Source organism: Rhinopithecus roxellana, chromosome 2 (assembly GCF_007565055.1).
Source record: "Rhinopithecus roxellana isolate Shanxi Qingling chromosome 2, ASM756505v1, whole genome shotgun sequence".
Classification (NCBI taxonomy): domain Eukaryota; kingdom Metazoa; phylum Chordata; class Mammalia; order Primates; family Cercopithecidae; genus Rhinopithecus; species Rhinopithecus roxellana.
In genome coordinates this window covers 147,623,038-147,642,830 of record NC_044550.1, presented here as the reverse complement: position 1 = coordinate 147,642,830, position 19,793 = coordinate 147,623,038, and positions in this window count along the sequence as shown.

Genomic DNA, 19,793 nt, shown 5'->3' with positions numbered 1-19,793 from the left:
CATACGGTGACAAAGGAAACATCCACAGATGAAAACTAGAAAGAAGCTGTCTCTGAAACTTCTTGGTGATGTGTGAATTCATCTCACAGAGTTACACTTATGTTTCGTGGAGCAGTCCATTAACACTGTCTTTGAGGAACCTGAGAAGGGCTTCCTTGGTTCGCATTGAGGCCTACGCTGAAAAAGGAAATTTCATCCCTTCAAAACGTGAAAAAAACTTTCTGAGAAACTTCTATCTGATATGTGAGTTCATCTCACAGACTTATAATTTAGACTTCAGGAAGCAGTTTGCTAACACTCTTTTCGTGGAAACTGGAAAGTGATATTTGGGAGCCCACAGAGACCCATTTTGAAAAAGGAAATATCCTCACATAATAACTACAGAGAAGCTTTCTGAGAGATTGCTTTCTGATGTGTGACTTCATCACACAGAGTTCCAACCATCCCTTCTTGGAACAGTTTGCTAACACTGTTGTCGTGGATTCTGCAAAGGTATATGTGGGAGCTCATTGAGGGCTCTGGTGAAAAAGGAAATATCCTCACATAATAACTAAAGAGCAGCTTTCTGAGAAACTGCACTGCCATGTGTGAATGCAACTCACAGAGTTACACGTTTCTCTTCAGTGATCAGTTTGTTAACACAGTTTTCTGGAAATCTGCGATGAGATACTTCACAGCGCAATGCAACTTACGGTGACAAGGGAAACTTCCACAGATGAAAACAAGAAAGAAGCTTTCTTAGAAACTTCTTGGTGATGTGTGAATTCATCTCACAGAGTTACAGTTATGTTTCATGGAGCAGTCCATTAACACTGTCTTTGAGGAACCTGAGAAGGGCTTCCTTGGATCGCAATGAGGCCTACGCTGATAAAAGAATTTCCATCCATTCAAAACGTGAAAGAAGATTTTGAGAAACTTCTTTCTGATCTGTGAGTTCATCTCACAGGCTTATAATTTAGACTTCATTAAGCAGTTTGCTAACACTCTTTTCGTGGAAACTGGAAAGTGATGTTTGGGAGCCTATAGGGACCCATGGTGAAAAAGGAAATATTCTCACATAATAACTACAGCGAAGCTTTCTGAGAGATTGCTTTCTGATGTGTGACTTCATCACACAGAGTTCCCACCACCCCTTCTTGGAACAGATTGGTAACTCTGTTGTCGTGGATTCTGCAAAGGTATATTTGGGAGCTCATTGAGGGCTCTGGCGATAAAGGAAATATCCTCACATAATAACAAAAGAGCAGCTTTCTGAGAAACTGCACGGCCATGTGTGAATGCAACTCACAGAGTTACACGTTTCTTTTCAGTGATCCGTCTGTTAACACAGTTTTCTGGAAATCTGCAATTAGATACGTCATAGCGCAATGAACCTTACGGTGACAAATGAAACATCCATAGATGAAAACTATAAAGAAGCTTTCTTAGACACTTCCTGGTGATGTGTGAATTCATCTCACAGAGTTACACTTATGTTTCGTGGAGCAGTCCATTAACACTGTCTCTGAGGATCCTGAGAAGGGCTTCCTTGGATCGGATTGAGGCCTACGCTGATAAAGGAAATTTCATCCGTTCAAAACGTGAAAGAAACTTTCTGAGAAACTTCATTCGGATCTGAGAGTTCATCTCACAGACTTTTAATTTAGACCTCAGGAAGCAGTTTGCTAACACTCTTTTCGTGGAATCTTTAAAGTGATATTTGGGAGCCCATAGGGAAACAGGGTGAAAAAGGAAATATCTTCACATAATAACTACAGAGAAGCTTTCTGAGAGATTGCTTTCTGATGTGTGACTTCATCACACAGAGTTCCACCCTTCCCTTCTTGGAACAGTTTGCTAACACTGTTGTCGTGGATTCTGGAAAGTTTTATTAGGGAGCTCATTGAGGGCTCTCGTGAAAAGGGAAATATCCTCATATAATAACTAAAGAGCAACTTTCTGAGAAGCTGCACTGCCATGTGTGAATGCAACTCACAGAGTTACACGTTTCTCTTCAGTGATCAGTGTGTTAACACAGTTTTCTGGAAATCTGCAATTAGAAACTTCATAGCGCAATGAAACATACGGTGACAAAGGAAACATCCACAGATGAAAACTAGAAAAAGCTTTCTTTGAAACTTCTTGGTGATGTGTGAATTCATCTCACAGAGTTATACTTATGTTTCGTGGAGCAGTCCATTAACACTGTCTTTGAGAAACCTGAGAAGGGCTTCCTTGGTTCGCATTGAGGCCTACGCTGATAAAGCAAATTTCATCCCTTCAAAACGTGAGAAAAACTTTCTGAGAAACTTCTATCTGATATGTGAGTTCATCTCACAGACTTATAATTTAGACTACAGGAAGCAGTTTGCTAACACTCTTTTCGTGGAAACTGGAAAGTGATATTTGGTAGCCCACAGGGACCCATTTTGAAAAAGGAAATATCCTCACATAATAACTACAGAGAAGCTTTCTGAGAGATTGCTTTCTGATGTGTGACTTCATCACACAGAGTTCTACCCTTTCCTTATTGTAACACTTTGCTAACACTGTTGTCGTGGATTCTGGAAAGGTTTATTAGGGAGCTCATTGAGGGCTCTGGTGAAAAAGGAAATATCCTCATATAATAACTAAAGAGCAACTTTATGACAAACTGCACTGCCATGTGTGAATGCAAATCACAGAGTTACACGTTACTCTTCAGTGATCAGTGTGTTTACACAGTTTTCTGGAAATCTGCAATGAGATACTTCACAGCGCAATGAAACTTACGGTGACAAGGGAAACATCCACAGATGAAAACTAGAAAGAAGCTTTCGTAGAAACTTCTTGGTGATGTGTGAATTCATCTCACAGAGTTACACTTATGTTTCATGGAACAGTCCATTAACACTGTCTTTGAGGAACCTGAGAAGGGCTTCCTTGGATCGCATTGAGGCCTACGCTGATAAAAGAAATTCCATCTATTCAACACGTGAAAGAAGCTTTCTGAGAAACTTTTTCTGATCTGTTAGTTCATCTCACAGGCTTATAATTTAGACTTCATTAAGCAGTTTGCTAACACTCTTTTCGTGGAAAATGGAAAGTGATATTTGGGATTCCGCAGGAACCCATGGTGAAAATGAAATATCCTCACATAATAACTATAGAGAAGCTTTCTGAGAGATTGCTTTCTGATGTGTGACTTCATCACACGGAGTTCCACACTTCCCTTCTTGGAACAGTTTGCTAACACTGTTGTCGTGGATTCTGCAAAGGTATATTTGGGAGCAAATTGAGGGCTCTGGTGAAAAAGGAAATATCCTCACATAGTAACAAAGAGCAGCTTTCTGAGAAACTGCACTGCCATGTTTGAATGCAACCCACAGAGTTACACGTTTCTCTTCCGTGATCAGTTTGTTAACACAGTTTTCTGGAAATCTGCAATTCGATACTTCGCAGCGCAATGAAACTTACGGTGACAAAGGAAACATCCACAGATGAAAACTAGAAAGAAGCTTTCTTAGACACTTCTTTCTGATGTGTGAATGCAACTCACAGAGTTACACGTTTCTCTTCAGTGATCAGTTTGTTAACACAGTTTTCTGGAAATATGCAATTAGATACTTCATAGCACAATGAAACTTACGGTGACAAAGGAAACATCCACAGATGAAAACCAGAAAGAAGCTTTCTTTTAAACTTCTTGGTGATGTGTGAATTCATCTCACAGAGTTACACTTATGTTTCGTGGAGCACTCCATTAACACTGTCTTTGATTAACCTGAGAAGGGCTTCCTTGGATCGCATTGAGGCCTACGCTGATAAAGGAAATTTCATGCGTTCAAAACGTGAAGGAAGCTTTCTGAGAAACTTCTTTCTGATCTGTGACTTCATCTCACAGGCTTCTCATTTCGACTTCAGGAAGCAGTTTGGTAACACTCTTTTCGTGGAAACTGGAAAGTGATATTTGGGAGCCCATTGGGACCCATGGTGAAAAAGGAAATATCCTCACATAATAACTACAGAGAAACTTTCTGAGAGATTGCTTTCTGATGTGTGACTTCATCACACAGATTTCCACCCTTCCCTTCTTAGAACAGTTTGCTAACACTGTTGTCGTGGATTCTGCAAAGGTATATTTGGGAACTCATTGAGGGCTCTGGTGAAAAAGGAAATATCCTCACATAATAACTAAAGAGCAGCTTTCTGAGAAACTGCCCTGCCATGTGTGAATACAACTCACAGAGTTATACGTTTCACTTCAGTGATCAGTTTGTTAACACAGTTTTATGGAAATCTGCAATTAGATACTTCATAGCGCAATGAACCTTCCGGTGACAAAGGAAACATCCACAGATGAAAACTAGAAGGAAGTTTTCTTAGAAACTTTTTGGTGATGTGTGAATTCATCTCACAGAGTTACACTTATGTTTTGTGGAGCAGTCCATTAACACTGTCTTTGAGTAACCTGAGAAGGGCTTCCTTGGAACGCATTGAGGCCTATGCTGCTAAAGGAAATTTCATTGGTTCAAAACGTGAAAGAAGCTTTCTGAGAAACTTCTTTCTGATCTGTGAGTTCATCTCACAGATTTATAATTTCGACTTCAGGAAGCAGTTTGCTAAAACTCTTTTCGTGGAAAGAGGAAAGTGATATTAGGGAGCCCACATGGACCCATGCTGAAAGAGGAAATATCCTCACATAATAACTACAGAGAAGCTTTCTGAGAGATTGCTTTCTGACGTGTGACTTAATCACACAGATTTCCAACCATCCCTTCTTGGAACAGTTTGCTAACACTGTTGTCGTGGATTCTGCAAAGGTATATTTGTGAGCTCATTGAGGGCTCTGGTGAAAAAGAAATTATACTCTCATAAAAACTCAAGAGCAGCTTTCTGAAAAACTGCACGGCCATGTGTGAATGCAACTCACAGAGTTACACGTTTCTTTTCAGTGATCAGTCTCTTAACACAGTTTTCTGGAAATCTGCAATTAGATACTTCATAGCGCAATGAACCTTACTGTGACAAATGAAACATCCATAGATGAAAACTATAAAGAAGCTTTCTTAGACACTTCTTGGTGATGTGTGAATTCATCTCACAGAGTTACACTTATGTTTCGTGGAGCAGTCCATTAACACTGTCTCTGAGGAAACTGAGAAGGGCTTCCTTGGATCGCATTGAGGCCTACGCTGATAAAGGAAATTTCATCCGTTCAAAACGGGAAAGAAACTTTCTGAGAAACTTCTTTCGGATCTGTGAGTTAATCTCTCAGACTTTTAATTTAGACCTCAGGAAGCAGTTTGTTAACACTCTTTTCGTGGAATCTGTAAAGTGATATTTGGGAGCCCATAGGGACCATTGGTGATAAAGGAAATATAGTCACATAATAACTACAGGAATCTCTCTAGAGATTGCTTTCTGATGTGTGACTTCATCACACAGAGTTGCACCCTTCCCTTCTTGGAACAATTTGCTAAAACTCTTGTCGTGGATTCTGGAAAGATTTATTAGGGAGCTCATTGAGGGCTCTGGTGAAAGAGGAAATATTCTCACATAATAACTAAAGAGCAGCTTTCAGAGAAACTGCACTGCCATGTGTGAATGCAACTCACAGAGTTACACGTTTCTCTTCAGTGATCAGTGCGTTAACACAGTTTTCAGGAAATCTGCAATTAGATACTTCATAGTGCAATGAACCTTACGGTGACAAAGGAAACATCCAAAGATGAAAACTAGAAGTTTTCTTAGAAACTTCTTGGTGATGTCTGAATTCATCTCACAGTGTTACACTCATGTTTTGTGGAGCAGTCCATTAACACTGTCTTTGAGGAACCTGAGAAGGGCTTCCTTGGATCGCATTGAGGCGTACGATGATAAAGGAAATTTCATCGGTTCAAAACGTGAAAGAAGCTTTCTGAGAAACTTCTTTCTGATCTGTGAGTTCATCTCACAGACTTATAATTTAGACTACAGGAAGCAGTTTGCTAACACTCTTTTCGTGGAAACTGGAAAGTGATATTTGGGAGCCCATAGGGAAACAGGGTGAAAAAGGAAATATCCTCACATAATAACTACAGAGAAGCTTTCTGAGAGATTGCTTTCTGATGTGTGACTTCATCACACAGAGTTCCACCCTTCCCTTCTTGGAACAGTTTGCTAACACTGTTGTCGTGGATTCTGGAAAGGTTTATTAGGGAGCTCATTGAGGGCTCTCGTGAAAAGGGAAATATCCTCATATAATAACTAAAGAGCAAATTTCTGAGAAACTGCACTGCCATGTGTGAATGCAACTCACAGAGTTACACGTTTCTCTTCACTGATCAGTGTGTTAACACAGTTTTCTGGAAATCTGAAATTAGATAATTCACAGCTCAATGAAATACGGTGACAAAGGAAACATCCACAGATGAAAACTTGAAAGAAGCTTTCTTAGAAACTTCTTGGTGACGTGTGAATTCATCTCACAGAGTTACACTTATGTTTCATGGAGCAGTCCATTAACACTGTCTTTGAGGAACCTGAGAAGGGCTTCCTTGGATCGCATTGAGGCCTACGCTGATAAAGGAAATTTCATCCGTTCAAAACGGGAAAGAAACTTTCTGAGAAACTTCTTTCGGATCTGTGAGTTCATCTCTGAGAGTTTTAATTTAGACCCCAGGAAGCAGTTTGTTAACACTCTTTTCGTGGAATCTGTAAAATGATATTTGGGAGCCCATAGGGACCATTGGTGATAAAGGAAATATAGTCACATAATAACTACAGGAATCTCTCTAGAGATTGCTTTCTGATGTGTGACTTCATCACACAGAGTTGCACCCTTCCCTTCTTGGAACAATTTGCTAAAACTGTTCTCGTGGATTCTGGAAAGGTTTATTAGGGAGCTCATTGAGGGCTCTGGTGAAAGAGGAAATATTCTCACATAATAACTAAAGAGCAGCTTTCTGAGAAACTGCACTGCCATGTGTGAATGCAACTCACAGAGTTACACGTTTCTCTTCAGTGATCAGTGTGTTAACACAGTTTTCAGGAAATCTGCAATTAGATACTTCATAGCGCAATGAAACTTACGGTGACAAAGGAAACATCCAAAGATGAAAACTAGAAGAAGTTTTCTTAGAAACTTCTTGGGGATGTCTGAATTCATCTCACAGAGTTACACTTATGTTTTGTGGAGCAGTCCATTAACACTGTCTTTCAGGAACCTGAGAAGGGCTTCCTTGGATCGCATTGAGGCCTAAGCTGATAAAGGAAATTTCATCCCTTCAAAACGTGAAAAAAACTTTCTGAGAAACTTCTATCTGATATGTGAGTTCATCTCACAGGCTTATAATTTAGACTTCAGGAAGCAGTTTGCTAACACTCTTTTCATGGAAACTGGAAAGTGATATTAGGGAGCCCACAGGGACCCATGGTGAAAATGGAAATATCCTCACATAATAACTACAGAGAAGCTTTCTGAGAGATTGCTTTCTGATGGGTGACTTCATCACACAGAGTTCCAACCATCCCTTCTTGGAACAGTTTGCTAACACTGTTGTCGTGGATTCTGCAAAGGTATATGGGGGAGCTCATTGAGGGCTCTGGTGAAAAAGGAAATATCCTCACATAATAACTAAAGAGCAGCTTTCTGAGAAACTGCACTGCCATGTGTGAATGCAACTCACAGAGTTACACGTTTCACTTCAGTGATCAGTTTGTTAACACAGTTTTCTGGAAATCTGCAATTAGATACTTCATAGCGCAATGAACCTTACGGTGACAAAGGAAACATGCACTGATGAAAACTAGAAAGAAGCTTTCTTGGAAACTTCTTGGTGATGTGTGAATTCATCTCACGGTGTTACACTTGTGTTTCGTGGAGCAGTCCATTAACACTGTCTTTGAGGAACCTGAGAAGGGCTTCCTTGGATCGCATTGAGGCCTACGCTGATAAAGGAAATTCCATCCTTTCAAAACTTGAAAGAAGCTTTAGGAGAAACTTCTTTCTGATCTGTGAGTTCATCTCACAGACTCATAATTTAGACTTCAGGAAGCAGTTTGCAAACACTCTTTTCGTGGAATCTGGAAAGTGATATTTTTGGCAGGCCGCAGGAACCCATGGTGAAAAAGGAAATGTCCTCACATAATTACTACAGAGAAGCTTTCTGAGAGATTGCTTTCTGATGTGTGACTTCATCACACAGAGTTCCAACCATCCCTTCTTGGAACAGTTTGCTAACACTGTCGTCGTGGATTCTGCAAAGGTATATTTGGGAGCTCATTGAGGGCTCTGGTGAAAAAGGAAATATCCTCACATAATAACTAAAGAGCAGCTTTCTGAGAAACTGCCCTGCCATGTGTGAATACAACTCACAGAGTTATACGTTTTACTTCAGTGATCAGTTTGTTAACACAGTTTTATGGAAATCTGCAATTAGATACTTCATAGCGCAATGAACCTTACGGTGACAAAGGAAACATCCACAGATGAAAACTAGAAGGAAGCTTTCTTAGAAACTTCTTGGTGATGTGTGAATTCATCTCACAGAGTTACACTTGTATTTTGTGGAGCAGTCCATTAAAACTGTCTTTGAGGAACCTGAAAAAGGCTTCATTGGATCGCATTGAGGCCTACGCTGATAAAGGAAATTTCATCGGTTCAAAACGTGAAAGAAGCTTTCTGAGAAACTTCTTTCTGATCTGTGACTTCATCTCACAGACTTATAATTTAGACTACAGGAAGCAGTTTGCTAACACTCTTTTCGTGGAAACTGAAAAGTGATATTTGGGAGCCCATAGGGAAACAGGGTGAAAAACGAAATATCCTCACATAATAACTACAGAGAAGCTTTCTGAGAGATTGCTTTCTGATGTGCGACTTCATCACACAGAGTTCCACCCTTCCCTTCTTGGAACAGTTTGCTAACACTGTTGTCCTGGATTCTGGAAAAGTTTATTAGCGAGCTTATTGAGGGCTCTGGTGAAAAAGGAAATATCCTCACATAATAACTAAAGAGCAACATCCTGAGATACTGCACTGCCATATGTGAATGCAACTCACAGAGTTAAACGTTTCTCTTCAGTGATCAGTGTGTTAACACAGTTTTCTGGAAATCTGCAATTAGATAATTCATAGCGCAATGAAACATACGGTGACAAAGGAATAATCCACAGATGAAAACTTGAAAGAAGCTTTCTTAGAAACTTCTTGGTGATGTGTGAATTCATCTCATAGAGTTACACTTATGTTTCGTCGAGCAGTCCATTCACACTGTCTTTAAGGAAGCTGAGAAGGGCTTCCTTGGCTCGCATTGAGGCCTACGCTGATAAAGGAAATTTTATACTTTCAGAACGTGAAAGAAGCTTTCTGAGAAACTTCAATCTGATCTGTGAGTTCATCTGACAGACATATAATTTAGACCTCAGGAAGCAGTTTGCTAACACTCTTTTCGTGGAAACTGGAAAGTGATATTTGGGAGCCCATAGGGACCCATGATGAAAAAGGAAATATCCTCACAAAATAACTACAGAGATCCTTTCTGAGAGATTGCTATCTGATGTGTGACTTCATCACACAGAGTTCCACCCTTCCCTCCTTGGAACAGTTTGCTAACACTGTTGTCGTGGATTCTGCAAAGGTATATTTGGGAGCTCATTTAGGGCTCTGGTGAAAAAGGAAATATCCTCACATGATAACTAAAGAGCAGCTTTCTGAGAAACTGCACTGCCATGGGTGAGTGCAACTCACAGAGTTACACGTTTCTCTTCAGTGATCAGTTTGTTAACAGAGTTTTCTGGAAATCTGCAATTAGATACTTCATAGCGCAATGAACCTTACGGTGACAAAGGAAACATCCACAGATGAATATTAGAAAGAAGCTTTCTTAGACACTTCTTGGTGATGTGTGAATTCATCACACAGAGTTACACTTATGTTTCGTGGAGCAGTCCATTAACACTGTCTTTGAGGAACCTGAGAAGGGCTTCCTTGGATCGCATTGAGGCCTACGCTGATAAAGGAAATTTCATCCGTTCAAAACGTGAAATAAGCTTTCTGAGAAACTTCTTTCTGTTCTGTGAGGTCACCTCACAGACTTATAATTTAGACTTCAGGAAGCAGTTTGCTAACACTCTTTTCGTGGAAACGGGAAAGTGATATTTGGGAGCCCTTAGGGACCCATGGTGAAAAAGTAAATATCCTCACATAATAACTACAGAGAAGCTTTCTGATAGATTGCTTTCTGACGTGTGATTTAATCACACAGAGTTCCACCCTTCCCTTCTTGGAACAGTTTGCTAACACTGTTGTCGTGGGTTCTGCAAAGGTATATTTGGGAGCTCTTTGAGGGCTCTGGTGAAAAAGGAAATATCCTCACATAATAACTAAAGAGCAGCTTCCTGAGAAACTGTATTGCCATGTGTGAATGCAACTCACAGATTTACAGGTTTCTCTTCAGTGATCAGCTTGTTAACACAGTTTTCTGGAAATCTGCATTTAGAAATTCATAGCGCAATAAACTTACGGTGACAAAGGAAACATCCACAAATGAAAGCTAGAAAGAAGCTTTCTTAGAAACTTCTTGGTGATGTGTGAATTCATCTCACAGAGTTACACTTATGTTTCGTGGAGCAGTGCATTCACACTGTACTTGAGAAACCTGAGAAGGGCTTCCTTGGATGGCATTGAGGCCTAACCTGATAAAGGAAATTTCATCCGTTCAAAACGTGAAAGAATTTTTCTGAGACTCTTCTTTCTGATATGTGAGTATATCTCACAGACTTATAGTTTAGACTTCAGGAAGCCGTTTGCTAACACTCTTTTCGTGGAATCTGGAAAGTGATATTTGGGAGCCCTTAGGAACCCATGGTGAAAAAGGAAATATCCTCACATAATAACTACAGAGAAGCTTTCTGAGTGATTGCTTTCTGATGTGTGACTTCATCACACAGAGTTCCACACTTCCCTTCTCGGAACAGTTTGCGAACACTGTTGTCGCGGATTCTGCAAAGGTATATTTGGGAGCTCATTGAGGGCTCTGGTGAAAAAGAAATATCCTCACATAATAACTAAAGAGCAGCTTTCTGAGAAACTGCAATGTCATGTGTGAATGCAACTCAAAGAGTTACACGTTTCTCTTCAGTGATCAGTGTGTTAACACAGTTTTCTGGAAATCTGCAATTAGATACTTCATAGCGGAATGAAACTTACGGTGACAAAGGAAGCAATCACAGATGAAAACTAGAAAGAAGCTTTCTTAGACACTTCTTGGTGATGTGTGAATTCATCACACAGAGTTACACTTATGTTTCGTGGAGCAGTCCATTCACACTGTCCTTGAGAAACCTGAGAAGGGCTTCCTTGGATGGCATTGAGGCCTACGCTGATAAAGGAAATTTCATCCGTTCAAAACCTGAAAGAATCTTTCTGAGAAACTTCATTCTGATATGTGAGTTCATCTCACAGACTTATAGTTCAGACTTCATGAAGCCGTTTGCTAACACTCTTTTCGTGGAAACTGGAAAGTGATGTTTCGGAGCCCTTAGGGACCCATGGTGATAAAGGAAATATCCTCACATAATAACTACAGAGAAGCTTTCTGAGAGATTGCTTTCTGATGTGTGACTTCATCACACAGAGTTCCACGCTTCCCTTCTTGGAACAGTTTGGTAACACTGTTGTCGTGGATTCTGCAAAGGTATATTTGGGAGCTCATTGAGGGCTCTGGTGAAAAAGGAAATATCCTCACTTATTAACTAAAGAGCAGCTTCGTGAAAAACTGCACTGCCATGTGTGAATGAAACTCACAGAGATACACGTTTTTCTTCAGTGATCAGTTTGTTAACACAGTTTTATGGAAATCTGAAATTAGATACATCATAGCGCAATGAAACTTACGGTGACAAAGGAAACATCCACAGATGAAAACTAGAAAGAAGCTTTCTTAGAAACTTCTTCGTGATGTGTGAATTCATCTCACAGAGTTACAGTTAAGTTTCGTGGAGCCCTCCATTGACACTGCCCTTGAGAAACCTGAGAAGGGCTTCCTTGGATGGCATTGAGGCCTACGCTGATAAAGGAAATTTCATCCGTTCAAAACGTGAAATAAGCTTTCTGAGAAACTTCTTTCTGATCTGTGAGTTTATCTCACATACTTATAATTTAGACTTCAGGAAGCAGTTTGCTAACACTGTTTTCGTGGAATCTGGAAAGTGATATTTGGGAGCCCTTAGGGACCCATGGTGAAAAAGGAAATATCCTCACACAATAACTACAGAGATGCTTTATGAGAGATTGCTTTCTGATGTGTGACTTCATCACACAGAGTTACAACCTACCCTTCTTGGAACAGTTTGCTAACACTGTTGTCGTGGATTCTACAAAGGTATATTTGGGAGCTCATTGAGGGCTCCGGTGAAAAAGGAAACATCCTCACATAATAACTAAAGAGCAGCTTTCTGAGAAATTGCATTGGCATGTGTGAATGCAACTCACAGAGGAACAGGTTTCTCTTCAGTGATCAGTTTGTTATCACAGTTTTCTGGAAATCTGCAATTAGTTACTTCATAACGTATTGAAACTTACGGTGACAAAGGAAACATCCACAGATGAAAACTAAAAGAAGTTTTCCTAGACATTTCTTGGTGATGTGTGAATTCATCTCACAGAGTTACACTTATGTTTCGTGGAGCAGTCCACTAACACTGTGTTTGAGGATCCTGAGAAGGTCCAAATTGGATCGCATTGAGGCCTACGCTGATAAAGGAAATTTCATCCGTTCAAAACGTGAAAGAAGCTTTCTGAGAAACTTCTTTCTGATCTGTGAGTTCATCTCACGACTTATAATTTAGACTTCAGGAAGCAGTTTGCTAACACTCTTTTCGTGGAAAGTGGAAAGTGATATTTGGGAGCCCACTGGGAACCATGGTGAAAAAGGAAATATCCTCACATAATAACTACAGAGAAGCTTTCTGAGAGATTGCTTTCTGATGTGTGACTTCATCACACAGAGTTCCACCCTTCCCATCTGGCACAGTTTGCTAACACTGTTGTCGCGGATTCTGGAAAGGTATATTTGGGAGCTCATTGAGGGCTCTGGTGAAAAAGGAAATATCCTCACATAATAACTAAAGAGCAGCTTTCTGAGAAACTGCATTGCCATGTGTGAATGCAAGTCACAGGGTTACGCGTTCCTCTTCAGTGATCAGTTTGTTAACACAGTTTTCTGGAAATCTGCAATTTGATACTTCATAGCGCAATGAAACCTACGGTGACAAAGGAAATATCCACAGATGAAAACTAGAAAGAAGCTTTCTTTGAAACTTCTTGGTGATGTGTGAATTCATCTCACAGAGTTACACTTATGTTTCGTGGAGCAGTCCCTTAACACTGTCTTTGAGGAGCCTGAGAAGGGCTTAGTGGATTGCATTGAGGCCTACGCTGATAAGGGAAATTTCATCCGTTCAAAACGTGAAAGAAGCTTTCTGAGAAACTTCTTTCTGATCTGTGAGTTCATCTCACAAACTTATAATTTAGACTTCAGGAAGCAGTTTGCTAACAGTCTTTTCGTGGAACCTGGAAAGTGATATTTGGGAGCCCACAGGGAACCATGGTGAAAAAGGAAATATCCTCACATAATAACTACAGAGAAGCTTTCTGAGAGATTGCTTTCTGATGTGTGACTTCATCACACAGAGTTCCACCCTTCCCTTCTTGGAACAGTTTGCTAACACTGTTGTCGTGGATTCTGCAAAGGTATATTTGGGAGCTCATTGAGGGCTCTGGTGAAAAAGGAAATATCCTCACATAATAACTAAAGAGCAGCTTTCTGAGAAACTGCATTGGCATGTGTGAATGCAACTCACAGAGGTACAGGTTTCTCTTCAGTGATCAGTTTGTTAACACAGTTTTCTGGAAATCTGCAATTAGTTACTTCATAACGTATTGAAACTTACGGTGACAAAGGATACATCCACAGATGAAAACTAAAAGAAGCTTTCTTAGACATTTCTTGGTGATGTGTGAATTCATCTCACAGAGTTACACTTATGTTTCGTGGAGCAGTCCATTAACACTGTCTTTGAGGATCCTGAGAAGGGCTTCCTTGGATCACATTGAAGCCTACGCTGATAAAGGAAATATCATCCGTTCAAAACGTGAAAGAAGGTTTCTGAGAAACTTCTTTCTGATCCGTGAGTTCATCTCACAGACTTATAATTTAGACTTCAGGAAGCAGTTTGCTAACACTCTTTTCGTGGAAACTGGAAAGTGATATTTGGGAGCCCTTATGCACCCATGGTGAAAAAGGAAATAGCATCACATAATAACTACAGAGAAGCTTTCTGAGAGATTGCTTTCTGATGTGTGACTTCAACACACAGAGTTCCACACTTCCCTTCTTGGAACAGTTTTCTAACACTGTTGTCGTGGATTCTGCAAAGGTATATTGTGAGCTCATTGAGGGCTCTGGTGAAAAAGGAAATATCCTCACATAATAGCAAAAGAGCAGATTTCTGAGAAACTGCATTGCCATGTGTGAATGCAAAGCACAGAGTTACACGTTTCTCTTCAGTGATCAGTTTTGTTAACAGAGTTTTCTGGAAATCTGCAATTAGATACTTCATAGCGCCATGAACCTTACAGTGACAAAGGAAACATCCCCAGATGAAAACTAGAAAGAAGCTTTCTTAGAAACTTCTTGGTGATGTGTGAATTCATCTCACAGAGTTACACTTATGTTTCGTGGAGCAGTCCATTAACACTGTCTTTGAGGAACTTGAGAAGAGCTTCCTTGGATTGCATTGAGGCCTACGCTGATAAGGGAAATTTCATCCGTTCAAAACGTGAAAGAAGCTTTCTGAGAAACTTCTTTCTGATCTGTGAGTTCATCTCACAGAGTTATAATTTAGACTACAGGAAGCAGTTTGCTAACACTCTTTTCGTGGAAACTGGAAAGTGATATTTGGGAGCCCATAGGGACCCATGTTGAAAAAGGAAATATCCTCACATAATAATTACAGAGAAGCTTTCTGAGACATTGCTTTCTGATGTGTGACTTAATCACACAGAGTTCCACCTTTCCATTCTTGGAACAGTTTGCTAACACTGTTGTCATGGATTCTGCAAAGGTATATTTCGGAGCTCATTGAGGGCTCCGGTGAAAAAGGGAATATCCTCACATAATAACTAAAGAGCAGCTTTCTGAGATACTGCACTGCCATGTGTGAATGCAACTCACAGAGTTACACGTTTCTCTTCAGTGAGCAGTTTGATAACACAGTTTTCTGGAAATCTGCTATTAGATACTTCATAGTGCAATTAAACTTACGGTGACAAAGGAAACATCCACAGATGAAAACTAGAAGGAAGCTTTCTTAGAAACTTCTTGGTGTTGTGTGAATTCATCTCACAGAGTTACCATTATGTATCGTGGAGCAGTCCATTAACACTATCTTTGAGGAACCTGAGAAGGGCTTCCTTGGATCGCATTGAGGCCTACACTAATAAAGGAAATTTCATCCGTTCAAAATGTGAAAGAAGCTTTCTGAGAAACTTCATTCTGATCTCTGAGTTCATCTCACAGACTTATAATTTAGACTTCAGAAATCAGTTTGCTAACACTCTTTTCGTGGAAAATGGAAAGTGATATTCGGGAGCCCATAGGGACCCATGGTGATAAAGGAAATATCCTCACATAATAACTACAGAGATGCTCTCTGAGAGATTGCTTTCTGTTGTGTGACTTCATCACACAGAGTTCCACCCTTCCCTTCTTGGAACAGTTTGCTAATACTGTTGTCGTGGATTCTGGAAAGGTTTATTAGGGAGCTCATTGAGGGCTCTGGTGAAAAAGGAAATATCCTCACATAATAACTAAAGAGCAGCTTTCTGAGAAACTGCACTGCCATGTGTAAATGCAACTCACAGAGTTACAGGTTTTTCTTCAGTGATCAGTTTGTTAACACAGTTTTCTGGAAATCTGCAATTAGATACTTCATAGCGCAATGAAACTTACGGTGACAAAGGAAACATCCACAGATGAAAACTAGAAAGAAGCTTTCTTAGAAAATTCTTGGTGATGTGTTAACTCATCTCACGGAGTTACACTTATGTTTCGTGGAGCAGTCCATTAACACTGTCTTTGAGGAGCCTGAGAAGGGCTTCCTGGATTGCCTTGAGGCCTACACTGATAAAGGAAATTTCATCCGTTCAAAACGTGAAAGAAGCTTTCTGAGAAACTTCTTTCTGATCTGTGAGTTCATCTCACAGACTTATAATTTAGACTTCAGGAAACAGTTTGCTAACCCTCTTTTCGGGGAAACTGGAAAGTGATATTTGGGATCCCACAGGGACCCATGGGGAAAAAGGAAATATCCTCACATAATAACTACAGAGAAGCTTTCAGAGAGATTGCTTTCTGATGTGTGTCTTCATCACACAGAGTTCCACCCTTCCCTTCTTGGTACAGTTTGCTAACACAGTTGTCGTGGATTCTGCAAAGGTATATTTGGGAACTCATTGAGGGCTCTGGTGAAAAAGGAAATATCCTCACATAATAACTAAAAAGCAGCTTTCTGAGAAACTGCACTGCCATGTGTGAATGCAACTCACAGAGTTACACGTTTCTCTTCAGTGATCAGTTTGTTAACACAGTTTTCTGGAAATCTGCAATTAGATACTTCATAGCGCAATGAAGCTAACGGTGACAAAGGAAACATCCACAGATGAAAACTGGAAAGAACCTTTCTTAGAAAGTTCTTGGTGATGTGTGAATTCATCTCACAGAGTTACACTTATGTTTCGTGGAACAGTCCATTAACACTGTCGTTGAGGAACCTGAGAAGGTCTTCCTTGGATCGCATTGAGGCCTACGCTGATAAAGGAAATTTCATCCGTTCAAAACGTGAAAGAAGCTTTCTGAGAAACTTCTTTCTGATCTGTGACTTCATCTCACAGACTTATAATTTAGACTTCAGGAAGCAGTTTGCTAACACTCTTTTCCTGGAAACTGGAAAGTGATATTTGGGAGCCCTTAGAGACCCATGGTGAAAAAGGAAATATCCTCACATAATAACTACAGAGAAGCTTTCTGAGAGATTGCTTTCTGGTGTGTGACTTCATTAAGCAGAGTTCCACCTTTCCCTTCTTGGACCAGTTTGCTAACACTGTTGTCGTGGATTCTGCAAAGGTATATTTGGGAGCTCATTGAGGGCTCTGGTGAAAAAGGAAATATCCTCACATAATAGCTAAAGAGCAGCTTTCTGAGAAACTGCACTGCCATGTGTGAATGCAACTCACAGAGTTACACGTTTCTCTTCAGTGATCAGTTTGTTAACACAGTTTTCTGGAAATCTGCAATTAGATACTTCATAGCGCAATGAACCTTACTGTGACAAAGGAAACATCCACAGATGAAAATTAGAAAGAAGCTTTCTTAGAAACTTTTTGGTGATGTGTGAATTCATCTCACAGTGTTACACTTATGTTTCGTGGAGCAGTCCATTAACACTGTCTTTGAGGAAGCTGAGAAGGGCTTCCTTGGATCGCATTGAGGCCTGCGCTGATAAAGGATATTTCATCCGTTCAAAACGTGAAAGAAGCTTTCTGAGAAACTTCTTTCTGATCTGTGAGTTCATCTCACAGACTTATAATTTAGACTTCAGGAAGCAGTTGCTAACGCTCTTTTCGTGGAAACTGGAAAGTGATATTTGGGAGCCCATAGGGACCCATGGTGAAAACGGAAATATCCTCACATTATAACTACAGAGAAGCTTTCTGAGAGATTGCTTTTTGATGTGTGACTTCATCACACAGAGTTCCCACCTTCCCTTCTTGGAACAGTTTGGTAACAGTGCTGTCGTGGATTTCTGCAAAGTTATATTTGGGAGCTCATTGAGGGCTCTGGTGAAAAAGAAATATCCTCACATAATAACTAAAGAGCAGCTTTCTGAGAAACTGCATTGCCATGTGTGAATGCAACTCACAGAGTTACACGTTTCTCTTCAGTGATCAGTTTGGTAACACAGTTTTCTGGAAATCTGTAATTAGATACTTCATAGCGCAATGATACATACGGTGACAAAGGAAACATCCAAAGATGAAAACTAGAGAGAAGCTTTCATAGACACCTCTTGGTGATATGTGAATTGATCTCACAGAGTTACACTTATGTTTCGTGGAGCAGTCCATTAACACTGTCTTTGAGGAACCTGAGAAGGGCTTCCTGGATTGCATTGAGGCCTACGCTGATAAAGGAAATTTCATCCTTTCAAAAGGTAAAAGAAGCTTTCTGAGAAACTTCTTTCTAGTCTGTGAGTTCATCTCACCGAATTATAATTTCGACTTCAGGAAGCAGTTTGCTAACACTCTTTTCGTGGAAACTGGAAAGTGATATTTCGGAGACCCTAGGGACACATGGTGAAAAAGGAAATATCCTCACATCATAACTACAGAGAAGCTTTCTGAGAGATTGCTTTCTGATGTGTGACTTCATCACACAGAGTTCCACCCTTCCCTTCTTGAAACAGTTTGCTAACACTGTTGTCGTGGATTCTGCAAAGGTATATTTGGGAGCTCAGTGAGGGCTATAGTGACAAAGAAAGTGTATTCACATAATGACTCAAGAGCAGCTTTCTGAGAAACTGCACTGCCATGTGTGAATGCAACTCACAGAGTTACACGTTTCTCTTCAGTGATCAGTTTGTTAACACAGTTTTCTGGAAATCTGCAATTAGATACTTCATAGTGCAATGAAACTTACGGTGACAAAGGAAACATCCACAGACGAAAACTAGAAAGAAGCTTTTTTGGAAACTTCTTGTTGATGTGTGAATTCATCTCACAGAGTTTCACTTATGTTTCGTGGAGCAGTCCATTAACACTGTCTTTGAGGAACCTGAGAAGGGCCTCCTGGATTGCATTGAGGTCTAAGCTGATAAAGGAAATTTAATGCGTTCAAAACGTGAAAGAAGCTTTCTGAGAAACTTCTTTCTGAACTGTGAGTTCATCACACAGACGTATAATTTAGACTTCAGGAAGCAGTTTGCTAACACTCTTTTCGTGGAAACTGGAAAGTTATAATGGGAGCCCCCAGGGACCCATGGTGAAAAAGGAAATATCCTCACATAATAACTACAGAGAAGCTTTCTGAGAGATTGCTTTCTGATGTGTGACTTCATCACACAGAGTTCCACCCTTCCCTTCTTGGAATAGTTTGCTAACACTGTTGTCGTGGATTCTGCAAAGGTATATTTGGGAGCTCATTGAGGGCTCTTGTGAAAAAGGAAATATCCTCACATAATAACTAAAGAGCAGCTTTCTGAGAAACTGCACTGCCATGTGTGAATGCAACTCTCAGAGTTACACGTTTTTCTTCAGTGATCAGTTTGTTTACACAGTTTTCTGGAAATCTGCAATTAGATACTTTATAGCTCAATGTACCTTAGGGTGAAAAGGAAACATCCACAGATGAAAACTAGAAAGAAGCTTTCTTAGAAACTTCTTGGTTATGTGTGAATTCATCTCACAGAGTTACACTTATGTTTCGTGGAACAGTCCATTAACACTGTCTTTGAGGAACCTGAGAAGGGCTTCCTTGGATCGCACTGAGGCCTCCACTGATAAAGGAAATTTCATCCGTTCAAAACGTGAAAAAACCTTTCTGAGAAACTTCTTTCTGATCTGTGAGTTCATCTCACAGACTTATAATTTAGACTTCAGGAAGCAGTTGCTAACGCTCTTTTCGTGGAAACTGGAAAGTGATATTTGGGAGCCCATAGGGACCCATGGTGAAAACGGAAATATCCTCACATTATAACTACAGAGAAGCTTTCTGAGAGATTGCTTTTTGATG